This window comes from Crinia signifera, chromosome 9 (assembly GCF_055691185.1).
Source record: "Crinia signifera chromosome 9, ASM5569118v1, whole genome shotgun sequence".
Classification (NCBI taxonomy): domain Eukaryota; kingdom Metazoa; phylum Chordata; class Amphibia; order Anura; family Myobatrachidae; genus Crinia; species Crinia signifera.
Genome location: NC_139225.1, coordinates 75,904,001 through 75,926,212, shown reverse-complemented (window position 1 = coordinate 75,926,212; position 22,212 = coordinate 75,904,001). Strand labels below are relative to the sequence as shown.

At 44.6% G+C, this 22,212-nt stretch overlaps 1 protein-coding gene across 2 annotated transcripts in view; it reads right to left on the bottom strand.

Annotated features, from left to right (window-relative positions):
- The window catches only part of LOC146035671 (actin-binding protein WASF3-like), a 96,676-nt gene extending 75,498 nt beyond the window's left edge, over window positions 1–21,178 (bottom strand). For both annotated transcript variants that reach the window (XM_083159256.1, XM_083159257.1), the window contains exon 1: window positions 21,021–21,178. The gene's annotated coding sequence lies outside the window, so the exon portion shown is untranslated. The remainder of the gene's footprint in view (window positions 1–21,020) is intronic.
- Between the last annotated feature and the right edge of the window lie 1,034 nt (window positions 21,179–22,212).

Below are 22,212 nucleotides of genomic sequence, written 5' to 3'. Positions count from 1 at the left end.
ACTTTTTATGCAAGTCCCCCCCGGCCAAAGCATTAACCCTACCGACCAGTCAGCCTGGCCAGGGGCCCTGGGGGAGTGGGGACCCCCCCCCAATAAAGGGGTCCCCCCCCCTCCAGGACTTACCTGACCAGGCTGAATATCAGGGAGAAGGGGTTTGGGAGCCGCACAAGGTTCTTCCCGCCAAGTGTGAATTGGGTCAAAGAGGACCCCTTTCACCACTCCGGTGGGGTTTGGCCTGGGTTGCCTATAACCAACTTTATAGACGTAATGTCCCTTACGGGATAGTGGGTCTGAGTATGTTGGTGGTGCTCCCCTGAGTCCAAAATGTAAATGCAATGGGGGAGAGGGGAAAGTGGACTCTTTTTTTGGGGCACTCTTGTGTTTTGATAGTAGTGTTAAAACTTAACTTTTAATGTATTTTCTTTAATATAGGGCGGACCTACTTTGTCCAACAGAAAACATAAGACAGACAGGGACAGACAACATTTATTTTGCAGTGAGCTTTAAAGAAATATGCTATGCAAATTTATGTGTTCGGTATCCGAACAAATAGTTCTGGATGTCTCTAGCGAAGCTAATTGCTATGTCAGCTAGGTATCGTCTGAAGGGTGTTTATAGAAAATTCAAGGGAAAAATTCCCTGTTTAGACTGAGATCTGCATGTTAATAAAATTTATATTCTTTTGACATGGGTTGGTGTATAAGTTGTTTAAACAGACTGCGTATATGGCAGGTATTGCTTGCTGTATTATGCGTCACCGTGGTTTAAACGAAACTATTTGTATCTCAATAATTCTTACTACCGAGTCCTTTCCTATTTACAGTTATTGGATACTGTTTTTATCCAATTTAGGAGTAAGATAGGTAGGACAAGAATAAATTGCCTTTCTCACACAATTACAATAGTAGGCACTAATGTTCTGTCAGGCTGTTATACACAATTCGCAAGTTATTATAGGTGTACTAATGAGGAGATCCTGGAAGGATGTCGTCATTTACACGTGTTGACTGAGGATGGTCAGGAGACCTAAACCATAGTTTGTCGGCTATAGACACAAAATGAACATAAACAGCTGCTCCCGGCTGTTGCCACAATACTTAATCAAAACTGACATAAGCATCTAAGTGATTCAGTGCAACCAGACATGGTCAGCAACAAAAAGCTGACACTGAGACAGGATTGGCTCGTTCAATCAGACTGTTCGACATCAATTGCACAGGCTACAGTTAGTACACTCAATAAGGGGATATCACAATAATTTTTCAGTCAGCTGTGGGCAAATTGGAGATCCTGAAAGGATGTCGTCATTAACACGTGTCGACTGAGAGTGGTCAAGAAACCTAAACAATTTGTTTATCGGCTATAGACACAAATTGGGTATAAACAGCTACTCCCGGCTGTTGCCACAATGTTGCAATCAAAAATGACAACAGTATCCAAGTAATTCAGTAAAGCAGGGCATTATCAGCAGCAGAAAAAAAGGGGGCTGACACTGAGACAGGATTGGCTAATTCAATCAGGCTGTTCTACATCAATTTCACAGGCTACTGTTAGTACATTCAATGAGAGGGCACCTCAATAATAGGTCAGTCAATTATGAACAACTGGGCGTTTAACGATCTCTCCCATTTGTTGACACAATGTCTTTCATCAAGAAAGCCGATGACACGTTAGTAATTGTACACAATATCCTATATCTGGATTAACAATGGCTGATTAGTGGTCCATCCAGGTATGCACTTTTATTACTCAATCAATCTGCTCCTCTGCTGGAGCGATAAATTGTGTGTAAGTACAGTTTGTGCAATGATTGCAGTCTTACAGTATTGGCCCCTTCAGCAAGTCAGATTGGACCAACTAATTTCCCTGAGTCTTGCATACGTGCATTGGACTCAGGGTGAGAGAGTCCGTCTCTGCGCTCTAGGGTCAGAGAGAGATAGAGTAGTTGCACTTCTGCTGTTGGGTAAACTGCGGGCAAAGTTACCTTGTTATCATGCTGGCATTGCAATGCAAGAATGCCACGCAGTATTCCCAATGAGAGAGTGTCAGAAGTGAAAAGTATAGGTTCTCGTTTAGCAAGAGAGTGTGAGAAAGGATAGGGGATATCAAAAGAATAATTCACATGGAAACAGTGTCACCTTCTGCTTTTAGAAAAGTCTTGCTCCAGCAGCGGACTCTAGTAATGAGAGAGGACAGGCACTGGTTCTCAGTGTGATGGAAATAAGTAAAAAAGCACCATTCCTACTTTTGCTGTTAGGTACCTGCTACCATGTTGTTAATACAACAGAGCATGGCAGACGGTGTAGATCAGCAATTTCAGTGGTGGTGGGATACCTGTACAACGGAGGAGGATTCCCTGTGTGTAGTTAGAGAGTAGAGGGTGTTTTCAGAGCCCGTCTCTATATTGGTCAGGCTCCATTCAGCGTTCCTCCGTGTTCGGGATCCCCTTTCATGCAGATGGCTTGTGGCTGGAATTGCCCTGCAGTCTAAGTGACTCTGTCCCGTCGGCGCCAGAGAGAACCTTCCTCTTCGGCGTCTGGGCTCAGAATGAATTCTGGCCAATCAGGAGCCGCCTAGCCGCCTAGCGGCCAATCAGGAAAGACCTTTCCTGATTGGCCGCTAGGCGGCTAGGCGGCTCCTGATTGGCCAGAATTCATTCTGAGCCCAGACGCCGAAGAGGAAGGTTCTCCCTGGCTCTGAAAGCCGGGGAGCATTGCGGAAGATGCAGACAGCTGCTGGAAGTCGCCAGCAGCTGTCAGAAGACCTGGATGTCGACAGATGAAGAAAGAAGACCATCCATGCAGGACCTGGGTGAGTAGGATTTCCTTCCACAGGTCCAACATGGATTATCCTCGGACAGGACGCCGTCCCCGGAGCCGCCGACACGGAGCCGCCGACACAGAGCCGCCGACACGGAGCCGCCGACACCGGAGCCAGCGACCTACCAACGGGATCAAGATAGGTAAGTATCAGTATGTGTGTAATGTGTGTATTAAACTTTTATTTAAAATGGGTGTCAGTGTGTTTTATTTAACTATTTTTTTTACTGTGGCACTACAAGACCCAGCGGGCCCTTTAATGCCCAGCAGGCTAGGACTTGTGGTTCTCCAAGTCCCAGCTTGCTGGGGAGGCTTGCTGGCACTTGTAGTGCCACAGTAAAAAACAATCGTTTGTTCTATTTTTTACACCGCTATCAGCTCGATGCCCACCGCCCAGGGGCATCGAGGACAGCACCAGGCTTCAGCCTGGTCAGGTAAGTCCTGGAGGGGGGGAGCCCCTTTATTGGGGGGGTCCCCACTCCCCCAGGGCCTCTGGCCAGGCTGACTGGTCGGTAGGGTTAATGCTTTGGCCGGGGGGACTTGCATAAAAAGTCTCCCCCCGGCTGTGGCATTACCCTGCTGGCTGGTTTTGCCTGGGGCTGGTTCTTAAAATACGGGGGACCCCTAGTCATTTTGTCCCCCGTATTTTGGGAACCAGCCCCAGAGCAGGAGCCTGGGGCTGGTTGTTAAAAATCAGGGAACCCCTATTTGTCGGGTTCCCTGATTTTTAATTACCGGCTCCAGGCTCTGTCAGCCTTGTGCTGGTTTCGGCTGTGGGGGGGACCCCACGCCGTTTTTTTTTTTATTTATTTAATTTTTCTATTTTTTTACACTGAAGCCTGCACGGATCTGACTGATCCGTGCAGGCTAAAACGCAAATAGAACAGGAAAATGGTGTTCTATTTTCCTGTCGTATTTGCGTGGGTGTTTTACACCACTAAGCAGCCGAATTATCCGTACGGCTGCTTAGTAAATCAGAAACCACCATTCTTTTGAATGGTGATTTCTGTCGTATCCTATCGATGGTGTAGGACATTCGTATTTGTAACTACAAATACGAATGTCCCATCTTTAGGAATACGAATTGTTGTATTTTTGGGATTGTAAATCCCGAAAATACAAATTCGTAAAAAAAAGGTGTATTTCTCCCTACGGATACACCTTTTTTCTACGAATCCATTTTGGTAAATGTCCCCCTAAATGTCCCCCATAGTATGAATCTTAGCTGTATGTAATAAGCTGATATATAGGTTTTTGTTTTGTTTCTTTAAGGTCTCTTGAGTAACTTACTCCCATTTTACTTCAATTCTTTAATTGCCCCAAAATATTCAGCAAATTTTTTTTGTTTTAATCTACCGGTCGTGTCTTCAACATATGGTTTTGGCTCTCTAAGGGCTGTTTCACACAGTACGGTTCCTGCCGCACGGTGAAATCCCGTACGGTCAGGGAGCCGCGCCGCACTCAGAATTTTATAATGGCAGGGATGGCCACAGCCCGGCAGCCGTCCCTTCCAGTGGGGGGATCCGGCTGCAGCCGTGCGGCCGGGCCGTGGCCGTCCCGTGTGAATGGACACAATAGTGTCCATTCACAACTGCTGAGTGCGGCACGGCTCCCTGGCCGTACGGGATTTCACCGTGCGGCAGGAACCGTACTGTGTGAAACAGCCCTAAGGGAATCCACAGCTTAGATGTGTACTAATTGAAATGTCACCTTAGTGGTATAAATGATAATAATATTAAATTTTTCCTCTATTTCCTTTCTATAGTGGTTAGTACAAGCCTGGCGCGGCTGCTACAGGTACTGGGAGCGTGTTCTGGATTTGTAATAAAGTAGGGGCACTCGAGCGTGGAACTGCTTGTCTAACATTTGTTGCTTTTGTTATAGCGTGAAACACATCTAATAGCTTTTCAGATTTAATCTTCAGAACACCTGTTCCAAAAAAAGCACATTTCACAGCAAAACCTGCTAACAGAGAGCGGATTGAATGATTGTGTTGTACCAAATAATGTATGTGTCACTATGTCTACCTAATTAAAGCCTGATTGAAAGATTTTATAATATGAAAAGTTAATCTTTTAAAAACTGCACCTTATACAAAATTCCATGAATACCCTGGAGTATACTGTATTTGCCATTTAAAGGAAATGAACAGATCTGGTACTTGTGTATTATCACGGCGCCCAGTACGCTATTTTCGTAGCGGGGCATTAAGCATAGTGAAATCGCATCGCATGTCACTATTCTGTGCATGCGATGCGATTTCATTTATTCACTGCACCCTGTACAATTTTGGCATCGTATCGCATACCATAACACTAAAATCGCACCATAACACTAAAAAGGCATGCGATTGCATGCGATTTTAACCCTGTGTATATGCATATGTGACAGAACACCCTGTGTATATGCATATGTGACAGAACACCCTGTGTATATGCACATGTGACAGAACACCCTGTGTATATGCGGAAGCGGTACATCTGTCAGAATGAACTTAGGTCTACAGTAATTAGGTCGACCCCACTAGGTCGACTGGCAGGAAGGTCGACCTGACTTAAGGTCAACATGGGCCAAGGTCGACATGACTTAAGGTCGAATTTGCATAAAGGTCGACATGAGGAAGGTCGACTGGTCATAAGGTCGACATGGGTTTTTCACTGTTTTTTGATCTGAATGTCGACACGGACACAGTTGGCAATGAGAATCGGACCCTCGCATCGCTCGCTTCGCTCGCAATGCTTCGGGCACGGTGCCTCGCTGCGCTCGGCACACTATTTTATTCTCCCACCACGCCCTAGTGGATGGTAGGGCATGAAATACCGCCTGTCGGCACATGTCGGCTCAAAAAACAGTGAAAAACCCATGTCGACCTTATGACCAGTCGACCTTCCTCATGTCGACCTTTATGCAAATTCGACCTTAAGTCATGTCGACCTTGGCCCATGTCGACCTTAAGTCAGGTCGACCTTCCTGCCAGTCGACCTAGTGGGGTCGACCTAATGACTGTAGACCTAAGTTCATTCTAATAGATGACCGCTTCCCGTATATGCATATGTGTGTAAAAACCCTGTGTATATGTTTGTGTGATGTTGAATACCTTTTCATACCGCCAGTATCCACGTCATCCCGAAGCGTGGCGAGCGCATCGGTACGCGTCCTTTCCGACCTTTTCATACCCCCACTATCCACGTTGGCATGGAGTTGATTATATATAGTGTGGCGAGCACAGCGAGCCACCGAGCCCGAAGCGTGGCGAGCGCAGCACTTTACTTAACATGTATTCCGTGTCCCCATGTATTCCGTGTCCCCTCACTGTGCTCGCTGCGCTTGCTACGCTTCGGGCTCGGTGGCTCGCTGCGCTCACCACACTATATAAACTTAACTCCATGCCAACGTGGATAGTGGGGGTATGAAAAGGTCGGGAGGACGCGTAACGCTTCGGAATGACATGGATACTGGGGGTGTTTTCTGGACACATTCACACCTGCAATATCATACATCTGACACAGTAATGAAGACGTGTGTTAACGAATAACGGCTATAATTTAGTAAATAATTAATGATGAAAGAGCATGACAATGATAGGAATCAATGAAGAATAAAAACATTGATGAAGAACAACTGGTAATTATGAAAGAGCATATTAAATCAAGTAATCACAGTAATCACAATAAATAATTAATATTAATAATCAAAGAAGCGTCAGCTCGTGAAGGATGCGCTCAAATGGCTTATCTGCAGCCAAACTTTTCCGCCACATAAACTCCTGCAAATAGGACTGTAAAGGGTGACATGATGTTCCCTATTGGCGCTTGTTCCGCCATTTGCAGGAGACCCAAAGGCGTTCGATGGTTTGTGTGTGCACACCTGTATTGGGGGTCTATAAAGTTATATCAGTGGTTTACTCTGGCATGATTATATCCTCTCGCATCATTTGCTCCACTGGGGAGCCTTTTGCACATCTGCACACCTGATAATGTTCGATCAGTAATTTGCGGAAACCCAATATTATTAGAATTTAGTGATGGGGGTGCTGTTCCTAGCAGTCAATTGTACAATACTTTAAGGACGAAGAGAAAAAAGGGTCTGCTTATAAATATAATAATAATCTGGGACTATTAATAATAAATCAATAAAGGTTATATTTTATTAATTTTCTTTATTAGTGCATTCCCTACAAAGCAGCCCCTTTTTTCTCTTCGTCCTTAAAATGATTATATCCTGCCTGCTCGCATCGTTAATGAAGCATGGAACATTTTGAATGATTGGTTGTTCACATTAATCAGGAACGCCCACATTGTCCTTCAAATCGTTCCATGTGTATGCACCATAAGTCTGACCCTATGGGTCTTCTGCGACAGAGACAGGCTGATTGAGCCGTCATAGAGCCGCCCTTAAAATGCCTAGGCACAACTCCCAGAAAACATCAGCTTACCACCCCCAAACGCTGACATCCTGTCAGTCAAATTACGAGGGGATTGTGAATAGATGCTTTCACTATTACTGCCGCTATTTGGCCTAGCACATGCGCAATACTATCTGAATGCATGCGCAGTCATTTGATAATCGCTCGATCTGTGTATTGGATTCAGTAATCCAATCCACAGGGTCAAAATCCTGACAAGGACAAAATCCCGACATTTAAAATCCCGACAATTACAAAATCCCGACATTTAAAATCCTGACAAGGTGAAAACACAGACATATAGAATGTACAGGTGAAAAAGTCAACATGACTTTCCGTCGACAGGTCGCGAGGATGACATGGGTTTTTTCACAGTTTTTTTGTGTGAATGTCGACACAGTCGACATCGACACAGTTGGAAGTGAACCGCAGCCCCTCGCATCGCTCGCTATGCTTCGGGTACGGTGCCTCGCTACGCTCGGCACACTATTTTATTCTCCCACCACGCCCTAATGGATAGTAGAGCATGAAATACCGCCTGTCGGCACATGTCGGGTCCAAAGACAGTGAAAAAACCCATCGACCTTGCGACCTGTCGACGGAAAGTCATGTTGACTGTTTCACCTGTACATTCTATATGTCGGTATTTTGACCTTGTCGGGATTTTAAATGTCGGGATTTTGTCCTTGTCGGGATTTTAAATGTCGGAATTTTGTCCTTGTCGGGATTTTGTCCTTTGTCGGGATTTTGTCCTTGTCGGGAGTCGGGATTTTGTCCTTGTCGGGAATTTAAATGTCGGGATTTTGTCCTTGTCGGGATTTTGTCCTTTGTCGGGATTTTGTCCTTTGTGGGGATTTTGTCCTTGTCGGGATTTTGTCCTTGTCGATATTATGACCATTCGGGATTTTGACCATCGGGATTTTGACTGCATCCCTGTGAATCTATACATTATCTATCAACTTTGAGAACCCCCAGTATGCATTCACAATAGCCAGCAAGCAGTAAGAAATATATATTTATACCTTATAGAACAATTTGTAAAAAAAAAAATTTTTTATTAAAAACTCTTTTAATGTGAACAAAAAGTTCAGCTCCCAGTGCATTCATAGTAGCAGTACACTGAGTAGTAACATCTCACTATTGCACACTGCTTTTCCATAATATAGCCTAGGGAACTGTTATATATGTTTTAAACTGAGGTTTAAAATATTTATTGAAAGACGAGTGACAAACGTCTTCATCAGATATCAAGGCTCCTTGGATGACTAGGACAAAAGGCTGCAGAGTTCATTAAAATTAATGACTTCATGAGCAAAGGTTTCCTACATTAACTCAAAAGAAGAAAAGAACATATAGGTTTCATAGAATACATCCATGTTGGGCAGATACTTACAGTATGTGCACTCAGCTAAATACAATTTGTATGTGCATCCTTTGTTTTTCTAGAATTTCTAATATGTACAGGATGGGTATTTTAGGAATTAGAGTAAATGAGGTAATATGTTTGTTTTTTAACAATGGGCAACATCCCCTGGTCCTTATTCATATCTGGGCGCAGTACAAATCTGTTCTCAAAATGGGCAAAACCATGTGCACTGCAGGTGGGGCAGATGTAACATGTGCAGCAAGAGTTAGATTTGGGTTGGGTGTGTTTAAACTGAAAATTAAATTGCAGTGTAATAATGCAGCCAGTATTTACCCTGCACAGAAACAAAATAACTCACACAAATCTAAAGGTGCCCACACACGCACCGATCCCGGCGGTGCGATGCTATACGATGGGGTGCGCGCTCCCGCGGCACCTCATCGCACAGTACAAAAAGTATGTGTTGCACATACTTTTTGTACTAGCTTTTTCTAGCATAGCATCGCATCGCATGCACATCGTATGCACAAGGCATACGATGCGATGCTATGTGTGCTAGTTAAGCCCACAACGCATGCCGGGATCGGTGCGTGTGTGGGCACCTTAACTCTCTCTGCACACATCTTCCCCATCTGCAGTGCACATGGTTTTGCCCATTTTAAGAACAAATTTGTACTGCGATCAGATCTGAATAAGGCTCATTTTCAAAAGAACTCCCATCTTAGTACAGTAAATTTACCAAATAGGCAGCTGACAACTCTGAAATTAAAGTTTTCCATGTATACTTAAACAAAAGTGTTTTTGATGCAAGTAAATTATTGTTTTCACTGAGCTATTACTGGTGTTAAATATAACATTAGTTTCTGCTTACCAACAGTTGCTATGGTAACCTCTGGTCCTCCAGTGAGCTCTGCAAGCCCAGGGGGGCTATTTGGTAACACCACCTGAAATCTCTCATTGCAGGTATCTTTGCATATATATTTTATTATTTGTGTTTCCAATTTAAAACACCATAAACACTGGGCAATATAATGAACGATATTGCTAATTTTGGCACTTCTGACGGCTCCCGTTATATTTCCCAGAGTGCACTCCTCCAATGTTGCACAATGTGTGCTCCCATGGGTCGTTAAAGTCCCGTCCTGTTGCCTGTACAGACAAGGATGATGACCCCTCCTGCTCCTTTCCGCCGACAGCAAGTGTGTATGCGCTTGCTGATGATGGCACCACTCTGTGGGGCCAATTCTGGTTCACTTGCAGTGAACTGAAATTGGCCCCTGAAACGATGGTCGGGGTTTGCACCTGTGCATTTCGACTGCGAACGGCTGCAGAAACTTGCAATGTCAATGGGCCGTTCGCACCATTGATTGGTGAGAGCCAGATGGTGCCCCTACCTCAATGGCACAGCATAACATTATTTTTTTCCATCAAGGTGCTGGGACACGGAGCATAGCTCCGCCCCTGGCACCCGTGAAGCCTGGCCCCAGTTTCTGATTGGCCCACGGGCAAATTAGTCAAAGAAAAGGGATAGCCATTGAGGGCCAAACACACTAATGGCCATCCCTACACCGCACTACATTGAATAAACGGAAAGTAAACTACAGCGCTGAGAAGCCTTGAGCTACCAGCAGAAATGTTTGCTGGAAATGTAGTTTATTTTAATTTTCTTCACTGCAAGGCTCCTGGCTGCGGCATCAGTGTTAGGGGGTTACATAGACTTCTTGGTGTCTTTGATCAGGCCCCTTCACGTGCCCCACAAGCCCCCCTTAGTTGCAGCTCTTAGGAGTGTGTAAGGAGTAATAGATAACTTTGACTTTATATGATGTACAGAGGATTTAATGCTGCTCAATACTGTAGGTGTTGTACTGAGGACATCATACTGCTCTGTTCTCTGGACTTAGAATGTCCATGTAATATGCCTAAAATACCATATCATATGACAGAAATGGTATTTTAAAGGGTAGCTTGGGAATAATGACCCTGAAACATTTTGTAGAAATGGCCCGACATGGGCAGCACCACATGTAAAACACGTGGTGTCAGGGCCGGCGCCACCACTAGGCAAATCTAGGCATTTGCCTAGGGCGCCGGCCACTGGAGGGCGGCATTTTGTGCCGCCCGGTTACCTGTCCTACGGCGCTGTGTATTTAAATCTGGCGGCGGAGGCAGCGGGGGTCCCTGCAGTCCATTAAAAATCATGAGCGCTATCCGCCGGGCTATGCGGAAGCGCTTCTAGTGTGAAAACTCTGGCAGCACGGCGCACGCTGATCTCAGCCAATCAGTGTGCTGCCAGTGTTTTCACACTAGAAGCGCTTCCGCATAGCCCGGCGGATAGCGCTCGTGATTTCTAATGGACTGCAGGGACCCCCGCTGCCTCCGCCGCCAGATTTAAATACACAGCGCCGCAGGACAGGTACCCCCCCCCCCGGCACCGGGGCGCCCCCACCCCGACTCGCCTGGGGCCCTGCGTGGTGTAACAAAGGCATCATAATTGAATGGCAGAGTTACTGTACTGCAGAGATGGAATGTCAGAATGACTAGGTACAATATAATGTAAGGAGCGTGGTGGGCTGTCTGTCATGTGGAAGGGAGGGCGCACATGTCAGCAAACTAAAGAGGTCTGCGATAAACGTTGGCCCACCAGGACTCTTCATTGACAGCCCTATGTTCAATCTGCCACTTTATTTTTTAAAATCTACAGGTGACCTTGAAAACGTGAACCGAGGATCGAGTTTGAAAACCCGTGCCACAGTGCATTCTGGAAACTAAAGCCCCTTTCACATTGCAGTTTTAACACGGCATTCTGCTTTAAAACGGTACCAGCTGCAATATGAAAGGTCCACAATCAATTTACCGATTACAAAATACTGGTATTTTGAAATGTGTTAAAAGCAGGATCCTACACGTTTCAGAGCCGTTTTCCCTGCAGTCTGAACAGCTCAGAAACGATATTTGCTACAAATGATAACCACACATGATCCCCGCCCACAAGCAGGAAAAAAACATTTAAAATTACATTGTATGGCTTTCTATGGGTAAAACGGGTTGAATCTGAAAGGTACAAAAACTGTATTTAAACTGCAATATACCTTTACAACATGCAATATGAAAGGGGTTTAAGCGACCCTTCTTTCCCGCTTGTACTGGAAATTATGTTCCAGTAATTTTATCATATCATTATCTATCATTCACAGATACTGCCATATTCTATAGCCCTATATCTTTCACAATATCATCTAGCATGGGTCCTCAAACTGCGGCCCTCCAGATGTTGTGAAACTACAAATCCCAGCATGCCTTGCCACAGTTTTGCTATAAGGGAGTGTTAAAACTGTGGCAAGCCATGCTGGGATTTGTAGTTTCACAACATCTGGAGGGCCGCAGTTTGAGGACCCATGATCTAGTGTGTACTCTCAATATATATCATTAATGATGATTAATGTCTGCTGCACATGCATGACAATTTGACTATATAGCCAGTGATGTCATTGAAAGGTACCGTTTACTGATATCATTCAGTGTGTATGCACAATATAGGGACCTGCTGCCAATATTTTTTATTTTATTGGCCACGAACCCTATCACCTAGTGTCTATGGGCCTTAATATTTACACATAGTATATTTCTTTATTATTGCAATAGAAGTTAAAGATAAACAAATAAATCGAGTTCAGTCTTTAACAAGTATAATTCAAATGATTAATTAAGAACACTAAGGTATATACTAAAGTGGTTTATCCATAAAGTCAGAGAATTGTGTGCTTTTCCAATCAGTAGGCAGCTATCATTAATAGTACTGTGACTGTGAACTGTAATCATCTGTGACTTGTGAAGGCTCAGCTACAGACTTCTAAAGCTTAAGATAGTTGGTGCCTCTTTGCATTATTATGCTTTGCATAATAAACTATTGCATAATTAACTATTTTTTGCTCATTTACTTTCTACAATATGCTGTGAATTATTATTATCATACTCTACCCACTAGGTATGTATTCCTGGCATACTTTGAAATGATCATCTTTACTGATATAATACACAATTAGTACTAGTATTGTTACTGGTACTAGTAGTGTACTATAGGCCATAATTTGATTTGGAAGTAAAGCAGTATAAAACAAGCAATATTGCCGGTTCGCTGACATCATGCGGGGGCGGGGCAGAGCGGCGGCACATCATCGGGGCTGTCTCCTCCATTAGTGTTTATAGGAAACGGGTTGCTCGTCCCGATTAACCCGTTCACACTGCACAGCAACCCGGCAATGAACCGGTAAGAACCCCTCCTTTTTTACTGGTTCGTAATGCTGGGTTGCTGCCGGTTTGCTGGACTCGGAAACCCCTTTCAGATCGCATTGCATCAATTACTGGACAACAAACCGGCATGAACCCGGTAATTAGGTGCGATCTGAAAGGGGTAAAACTTTGTATCTAGAACAAACCATGTTGCAATGCAATGAGAGAAAATACATTTAGATTTTTTCCTGTGCAGGTAAATACTGTCTACTTTTGCACGAAGCCCACAACTGTTGGACAGCTTTCTTTTTACACTGAAAGTGTTATATCAGTTTGAACACACCCTAATGAAATCTAAAGCTGGGTATACATTAGACAAGTGGTTCTCAACCTCGGTCCTTAAGCACCCCCAACAGTGCACATCTTCCAGGTCACCTGGCAAGTGCACAGGTGCACTCATTATTCACTGACACATTTTAAAAGATCACAGGTGGAGCTAATATTACATCTGTGATTCTGTGTAGAGACCTGGAAAATGTGAACTGTTGGGGGGCCCTGAGGACAAAGGTTGAGAACCACTGCATTAGACCATATCATCATCATCATCATCATGGGATGAAAAATACATGGACCTATACACTGAAATCACTCATTTTGGGTAATTTCTCTTAAGGGTAATTTCTCTTAAGGGTAATCTATTCCACCCAGGGTAATCCTATGCAGAGAGCCTAAAATGGCTGCCGCACCTGGGTGGAGTACACAACCCATGGAAGTTATTATCCAAAATGCTGCACCAATCCTGCATTATGCTTACTGTGTGCTCAAGGGTTTCTTTTGTCTGTGACTTGTCTGTTACTGTACTACCAACATCCTCTGTATTATGTGCATTGTTTTTTAATGTAAAGCGCTTTGTGTCCTGTTGGAGAAAGTGCGCTATATAAAATAAAACTTACTTACTTACTTACATCCATGAATGATATTGTTAACAATTTCCTTTGAACTTGCTGGAACTCCCTGAGCAAATGATATTGTGTATACACATTAAACAATATCGGTAACAATAAAACCAGGAGCATGCGGTCGTTGCCGATATAGTCAGGATTTTACTGCATATACAGATGACAGAGAGGGTCATTAGCGACCCGTGGAAGCACACATCGGTAATGATATAGAGCAGTGATAGAGAAGCTTGGCACTCCAGTTGTTCTTGAAGTACACATCCCAGCATGCCCTGCAACAGTTTGCTATTTAACCATGCCAAAACTATTGCAGGGCATGCTGGGATTTGTAGTTGGAGTGCCAATTTCTCAAAACTGATATAGGGGGTTATTCAGACCTGATCGCATGGCTGCGAATTCCCGCAATCGAATGAGTGCACATTCGTATGGATCGTAATACACATGCCCAAAGCCATCCTGCAATAAAATCCCGCTACTTTTTTGATCATTGGCTGCATGCAAGTTGATATGACAGAAAGCCGGCATTTGTGGATGGTAACTGGACATTTTCTGGGAGTGTCAGGGAAAGCACAGGCATGCCCAGGCTTTTGTAGGGAAGTCGTGTGATGTCAGCTCCAGCCCCAATCAGCCTGTTTTTTAGCTTAGCGGCCGAGTAAGTCCATGGCAGACTGTACACACTGGAAAAATCTTTCGGGCAGTATGGATGGTGTAATGGTTAGCATTACTGCCTCACAGCACTGAGGTCATGGATTTGATTTCCACCATACACTTACTATTAGGAATTTGTATATTCTCCCTGTGCTTGCGTGGGTTTCCTCTGGGTACTCTGGTTTCCTCTCACAATCTAAAAATATACTGGTAGGTTAATTGGCTTCCAACAGAATTACATTCTAGAATGTCTGTGTGTGTGTATATGTGGTATGGAATACAGATGCTCTTCTGCGGCAGGGACTGATGGAATTGTTTAAATATTCTCTGTAAAGCGCTGCGGAATATGTGTGCGCTATATAAGAAACTGGTAATAATAATAATTAGATGGTGAGTGGCTTACATCTGTATTTGCTGCTAATCACAGGACTGCAATATTTTCACAAGCTTTTTGAAAACCTTGCACACCAATTTGTAGGCTTGCACAGGGTGGGATTTCACTCAGGCAGGGTCACATTACCCAGGGTTGCCAACCCTCCCGGAATGGCCAGGAGGATCCCGAAAATCGGGTCACCCTCCCGGCCCCCCGGAAAGGTGGGCAACCCTCCTGGGTTCTGGGGCCCCCGCTCCCCCCCTGATTGCGGCTCCCCCCCCCCCCCCCCTGACCGCAGCGTTTAAATTACGTTATCTTCACTGATCTCGGGGGCGGGGCTAAAGCGCTATAATCGTGTCATTTAGCCCCGCCCCCTCCACGGAGATAGGCAAATTAAGTAACGTTCCTTCATGCGGGCGGGGCTTAATGACGTCACGATTAAGGCCCCCGCCCTGAACTCCTGCTGAAAGGAGGAGCTTTTAAAAGTCGGCAACCCTGCAATTACCTAATCACTGAGCTCTCCAAATTAAGCCCAGCAATCAGGTCTAAATAACATCGATTGTGCACAAAAATATTGTTAACGATATCCCTATTGAGTATATTGTTGATGATAATTATGTCATGTGTACCAAGCTTTAATCTCTCTAGACGTTACATCTGCCCACCTACTGTGCAACACGGTTTTGTCCAGGTGCACAATTAACTTGCTTTTTTGCTTTACTTCCAGATCAAATTGTGGACCTATTTCTTTATACTGTAATAGGTGCTGTTGCAGGAACAGAACATTCTAATGGGTATTCTTTCTGGCATATTAGACTCACGGTGTATCAGTCAGTGATTCCAGCACATTTTTCCTCTACATTGATTCTCATAATTGCTTTGTACCTGAGAATCTTTACAGTCATGCTCGTAAATAAAAAAGTGCGGCACAAGTTATGACACCTAGGTAATAGTGCTATAGTGCTAATAACACAGCAGTGCTCTGAGATACACAATGGTATTCAAGTGTCAACAAATCCAGGAAGATAGAAAAGCTTGCCCTGATGCTTCAGTGTGAAGTTCACTCTGTGTACTAATACAATTAATTGTGCAGCATGATGGATGAGCTTAGTGTACTGTGTGCAAAGATTGTGTTTATAGAACGATCAGTAGGTATAATTATAGGTTGGAGATGGAACCTCACTGGGTTTGCCAGCTATAAATATGAACATCAAACAGAGAGAGTTCTCTATATATTTAAATAGAAAAATAGATTTTAAGAAACAATGCCCTTAAAAAAATCTCTATGTTAAATACTATTGACCAAAGCAAGGTCGACTTTCTTTCACAGATGGTCGACAAGCTCATTAGGTCAACACAAGCATTATGTTGACATTGTAAATGTTGACATGTGTTTCGCTTTTTTCGAGCCGAGATGTGCCGACAGGCGGTAATTCATGCCCTACCATGCACTAAGGCGCGGAGGGAGAACAGAATAGTGTGTGCAGAAGCGAGGTACCTTGCCCAAAGCATGGCGAGCACTGCGAGCCATGTGAGGGGACACGGTGCACTGTTATGGTGGCCATGTCGACTGTGTCAACATCAGGGACCAAAAATTGAAAAACCCATATTGACTTTTGACTGTTGACCTTGCCCATGTCGACCTAATGAGCCCGTCGACCTAAAGCCATGTCGACCTTTTCAGGTGTCGACTTACGGCCTGTGGACCTTCCTTTGGTCAACCCAATGATCCCAATCCGGTTGATATCTCTATTGTGTCTTATGATTGCACAGTACCATGCCAACAGCTCCAATCTCCTTTCTTCCTGTATATAGCATGTCCAGTGTATACAGGAAGGGATGCGGTCAGCATCCCATTGGTCAGGATATACCGACGCCAGCATCCCAACTACCATCAGAAGAAGGGCACCAGAAGCAGGATGAGGATGCCAATGCCGGAATAACTACAGCCAGCATCACGATCAGAATAGGGGCCATTATGACAAACCTACCTATAATACCCTACCTGCTAGCGCTTTCACATATGCCTCCTAACCCAGCATAAAGCCGGGTGGGTGACATCATCGGGAGGCGGGGCTGGGGCAGCACTGGGAGATGACAGCCTCTCCCAGCTGCGCCTTTACAGTGCAGTGAACGGGACATCCGTGTTACTGTTTACAATGCCCCTAGACCTGTGAGCGTCCCAGGTCCAACCCCAATCAAGACCCGGTTTGAAATACTGGAACGCTGGACCCGGGATATGCTTTCAGGACCCTTTCACACTGACCGATTTCGATCTGCATGCGATGTGCATGCGATTTGATGTTGCGCGTTCATATGCAATAACCCCGGAAATATTCTAAGTGTGAAAGGAATATAACTTGCATCTGAGATCCATCTAAAATCAGACAGATCTTTGTGCACAGACAACTCTGCAAGACCCACAATTCTGTCTATATGCCCACTGAATCCAGAGGCATGACCCCACATGCCATCCAGTTACACCCATGTAGCCAAAAGTGCAAATGTGACTGGAATGTGCACATCTCTCAATCAAATACAGTTGCCAATGTTTGTGTATTCTAAGCTCAGACACATGCACAGTGCCAAAAATGCAATCATAATCAGGCCCAAAGTCTGCTCCATTTTTTATAGAGTATGTGAGACGTCGTTAGAACCTACAGCCGCAGCTTCTAGCCCAGGCCTGGAAGAAAGTGTAGTTACACAAATTAAATATGCGTCACACAATCTCTGACAACCCAATCCTACCGTAAAAATAAGACACACTGATGATTGGTACGGTTAGGTCAGGTGTGTAAAAAAAAAAAAAAAAAAGATTAAATATGCATGTTGCATGCAGTCCTGATAAATATTGCATGTCTGCCGCCACCAGGCAAGGGCAATTCACGCAAGTTGCCAGACATGTACTAGCACATGCTGTCATTTATTTCTCACTGCTAACAATATTCTGACAGTAAGGCACTAATGATTGCAGAAGATCTCATAAGGAATATGTGTTGATGATGCATTATACCTGCCTTACCCACCGGGATTAAACAAAAATAAATGATATAGTCCTATACCAACTAAGATTGGCACTTGTAGCTCAGAATTTTTATTCTTTTGCACAGTTTCCAGTACCACCTTCGCCAATTAGTTGTGTTCACATTGTGATAAAATGAATATTCACTACCGAACTCCAACCATAAGTGAAAATGCTCACTAATGCGCGTACACACCAGGACGACACACTCACGATGCATAATGTGAGAGGGTCATCAGTGTTTCTTCCGACCCGCTCACGATGGACGTGGGGGGCACGACCCGCTCATGATGTGCACGATGAGTAGGTCCGATCCGATGGCGACCCGCACCCAGGAGTATGGTCATTATTCAGATCCTACCTGCTGCAGGTAGGATCTGAATAATGACCGACCGACATCGGATCGGTATCGGAGCACACCAGGACAGAAAAGGGCCCAATCAGCACACAATCTACATCCAATCGGTCGGAATTGGATCTAGATTGATGGGATCGGACCCTTGTCGTCCTGGTGTGTACCCAGCATAAATGCGGTCAGAAATTCAAGTGCTTGTAAACCACCGCATGTCAAACATGATGCCTTAATGTTATACACGTGACATATTGCCAAGTAGCAAATGTATTTCATGTGAGCAGATTTCATTGGCTGAACCTATTGGTAAAAGCAACAATAATTTACACTCTGAAGAGTATAAGCATAAATAATACTGTAATGTCAATAATATAGACAGCTCTGCCATGTACTTATACTCTGGTGTCAAATAACAAAAAAATCAAACACAATCTGCAGTGTCAATGGCAAGCAATGGGGTACTTGTGTATTATCGCGGCGCCCCCGATTTCCATCGCAGGGCATTGTACGATGAAAAATCGCGTTGCATCGCATGCGATGCGATTTCACTCGATTTTTAATTGTACAGGCACCCAGATGCCTTATTACCATGTTAAATGCCCCCCCCCCCAGACCCGATTTTTAATTGTATACACACCCTCATGGGTCATGAGTATGTGAAATGCCCCCCATTGTTAACGCCACCCCACTATGAACGCCAACCCGAAGCGTGGCGAGCATAGCGAGCCCGCGAGGGGCGGCGGTACGCGTCCTCCGACCTTTTCATACCTCCACTATCCATCGGCGTGAAGTTTAATTTATAAAGTGTGGCGAGTGCAGCGAGCCACCGAGCCCGAAGCGTGGCGAGCACAGCGAGCCCCACGAGGGGACGCATATACCTGTGAAGTTATGCGCGTCCCCTCGCCACACTTTATAAAATCAACTCCATTCCGACGTGGATAGTGGGGGTATGAAAAGGTCGGAGGACGCGTACCGCCGCCCCTCGCGGGCGGGCTGCGCTCGCCACGCTTCGGGTTGGCGTTGATAGTGGGGTGGCATTAACAATGTGGGGGCATTTTACATATTTATTAACCATCAGGGTGGGTATACAATTAAAAATCTGGTCTGGGGGTGCCATTTAACATGGAACTCAATGGCAAATTGCGTCACGTAGCATCGCATGCCATTGTAATGCCATGCGATGTGACCCGATTTTAAAATTGTATACTCAGGAAAAAAGGCTGAAATCGGGTCCATCGCATGCCATAGCATACCTTAATTAGTGGTATGCGATGCAATGGGCGCTGTGATAATACACAAGTACCAGCAATGGTACTGTAATAGTAATGAGAAGTGATCACTGTATCAATAAAATGGTGGTACTCTGATCACATAAGTCATATAATACATATTATATATGTCGACCAGTCATAATTCTAAAAAACAAAAATATTTTACTAAACACACAATAATAGGTGTAGAATAAGCATGTAATTAGCAATCAACCATTACTATTTCAATCAATACTATTTCCTCCAAAAATGTCTAGTGCATACTTAATAAACATTAGAAAACCAATAAACTCATAAAAATCCAGTCAAATAAGCTAAACTAATAATAACTGTAAACCTAATACATTGAGCTAAATGTTACAATACAGTTTATTATTGCACTATTCACAGTTACTTAAAAATGCTTGTCAACTTGACACAACCAGTGACAGCCGATAAGAAAAATGTGTATCCCATTCAGTTGTAAAGAACCATTGAATTGAACAACATCCAGTGACACACCCACCAAAATTATAAAATGCTTCATAGATTGCATGCAGAATACTTAGTGGAACAAACCTACAGTATATAATGGGTTAATATTACAACACAAACAACAATATAAGGTGTCAGCCATACTTGTCTACCTGACCCTCTCCATGAGAGAGAAAATGCTCTGTTCCTGGACTTCCCTGGTAATGTAGGATTGTCATCACCTGTGGGGAGCTAGGTAATTGATAAGAAATGTGTTACACACAGGTGATGGCAATCATACATTACCAGGGAAGTCCGGGCACAGAGCATTTCTCCCTTATGGAGAGGGGCAAGGAGGCAAGTATGGTGTGAGCTGAATAATGAATGGGGTTTAGAGGGTGGATTTCTCAGAAGGTATCTATAGAGCCATTATAGCTGCTGTGGTACTGAAATAGTCAATACAGTGGCTAGATAGCCTACAGCTTTGGGAATTGTCTGTGTCCTTGCCAATGAGTCAGCAATGAATGTGTTAATGTTGCTAGACCTAGATGTTATTGGCAACAGGTATAGAGCAACAGCATACTTGCAGCCTTATGTGAAGCGATGAGGGCAGGAGCTGAGCAGTGCTGGGCACAGCAGCAGCAGGGTCCTAGTTAGAAAGCCATTATGGCTAATACAGAATGTGTGATTGTATGGAAACAGTTAATGCAGAGAGTGGGGCTTGCGTGGGCTGTGCATGCAATGGTCAGGGTGTAAACAAGGTGTCACAGGCTCGGAACTCCCCCTCCATCCATCATCCCCCCTCCCCAATTCCCTCCCACCCACACTGGATGCATTTCCCCACATCAGCAACATCCTCCTCATCCCGTCCTGAGCACAGGATCCACCCGCGACAGGGAAATGCTACAGTATTACACAGACACTGGAGCGCTGTCCCCGCTGTAACCCTTTGCCTGCCAGGCAGCACATTCAGGATGGTTGTGTCCTGGCTAGTACTACAGCGGCACAGCATTTTCTATACACCTACTACACCCTCGTCACTCGCGGCTGTTCCCTGCAGGGCTCTGCATCCCATCACCCGTCTCATAGGATAAAGCAGGTGCTGCTATGTGCACATCCTACCTGTGGCGGCCATGCATGCAGGATCTGCAGAGCGCGCTGCCCCGGGCTGGCTGGCTGGAGAGGCTCTGCTGCTGCTGCTCCCTGTAATCTGCAGTGCAGGCAGCGCGCATGCGGAGCGCACAGGCTGTGCTGACATGCAGGCTATGTGCCATCCACTCCTGGGAGGAGGGGGGAGCTCTGCTAGGGGAGGGAGGGGAACATCAGGCCCAGAGATTAACCCTGACACTACCACTGCCCAGTATATACAACCTGTTAAATTGCCAGCACCGTGGTGGTTGGCTCCATAGAGAATCGCATGGAGACACCTATCTGCTATAGAATTCCTCTACAGGTGACACAATTCCACATTTATCGGCGCTATAATAACACACATAAAGAAAGAGAATGATTCTATTCTGTGAATACTGCAGGTTCTGTAACGTAACACGAATGGAGGAGTTTTCTCCCAACTATATACTTCATTATCTCCCTTAGAGATCATTGTTTCCATGGCAACCTTTATACACTGAGTTCTAGTTACATGTCGCTCCTTACACAACATGCAACTTGCAATGTGCAGAAGATATCTATTTGAATTGTTGTGCAACAATTGCATATGACGATGAAAAGCTTTCCCCATAAACACCTCAAACAAAATTGAAAGCCCTGTTCTGACACAAGTCATTACAAGCGCTGCTATAAGTATTACTGGTAGCTGTCTGTACAACTTTGGCTAGTAAAGTGTGTCCCAAGTATCCTATATATAACTCCAGCAAAAATTGGTTCCGATTGCTAAGTCACACTATTGGTCGACAGGCAAAAGGTCAACATGCACTATTTCGACATTGACAACATGTTGACACGCAATAGATCGACACATGATAAAGGTTGACAATTTTTTTCTTCATATAGATAGCTTGTTCGTACTTTCCGATCTAAGTGGATTACAATTGGGAACAGTAAAGTGAGCCATGTGAGGGTACGTGTTACACTGGGGGTCCATGTCGACAGATAGACACAAAATAAGAGAAAAACTCATGTTCACTTTTTCCTGTGTCGGCAATGTCCATATCGCCCTTTTGCATGGATTGACCTTTTGTTGACCTAGTGCATGTTGATCTTTTTTATGTTTCAACCATTCATGGTCAACCTAATTCCTGTCAACCTAGGGATCCACACCCAGCAGAGTTGTAAGTTTGTCCCAAATGCCTGG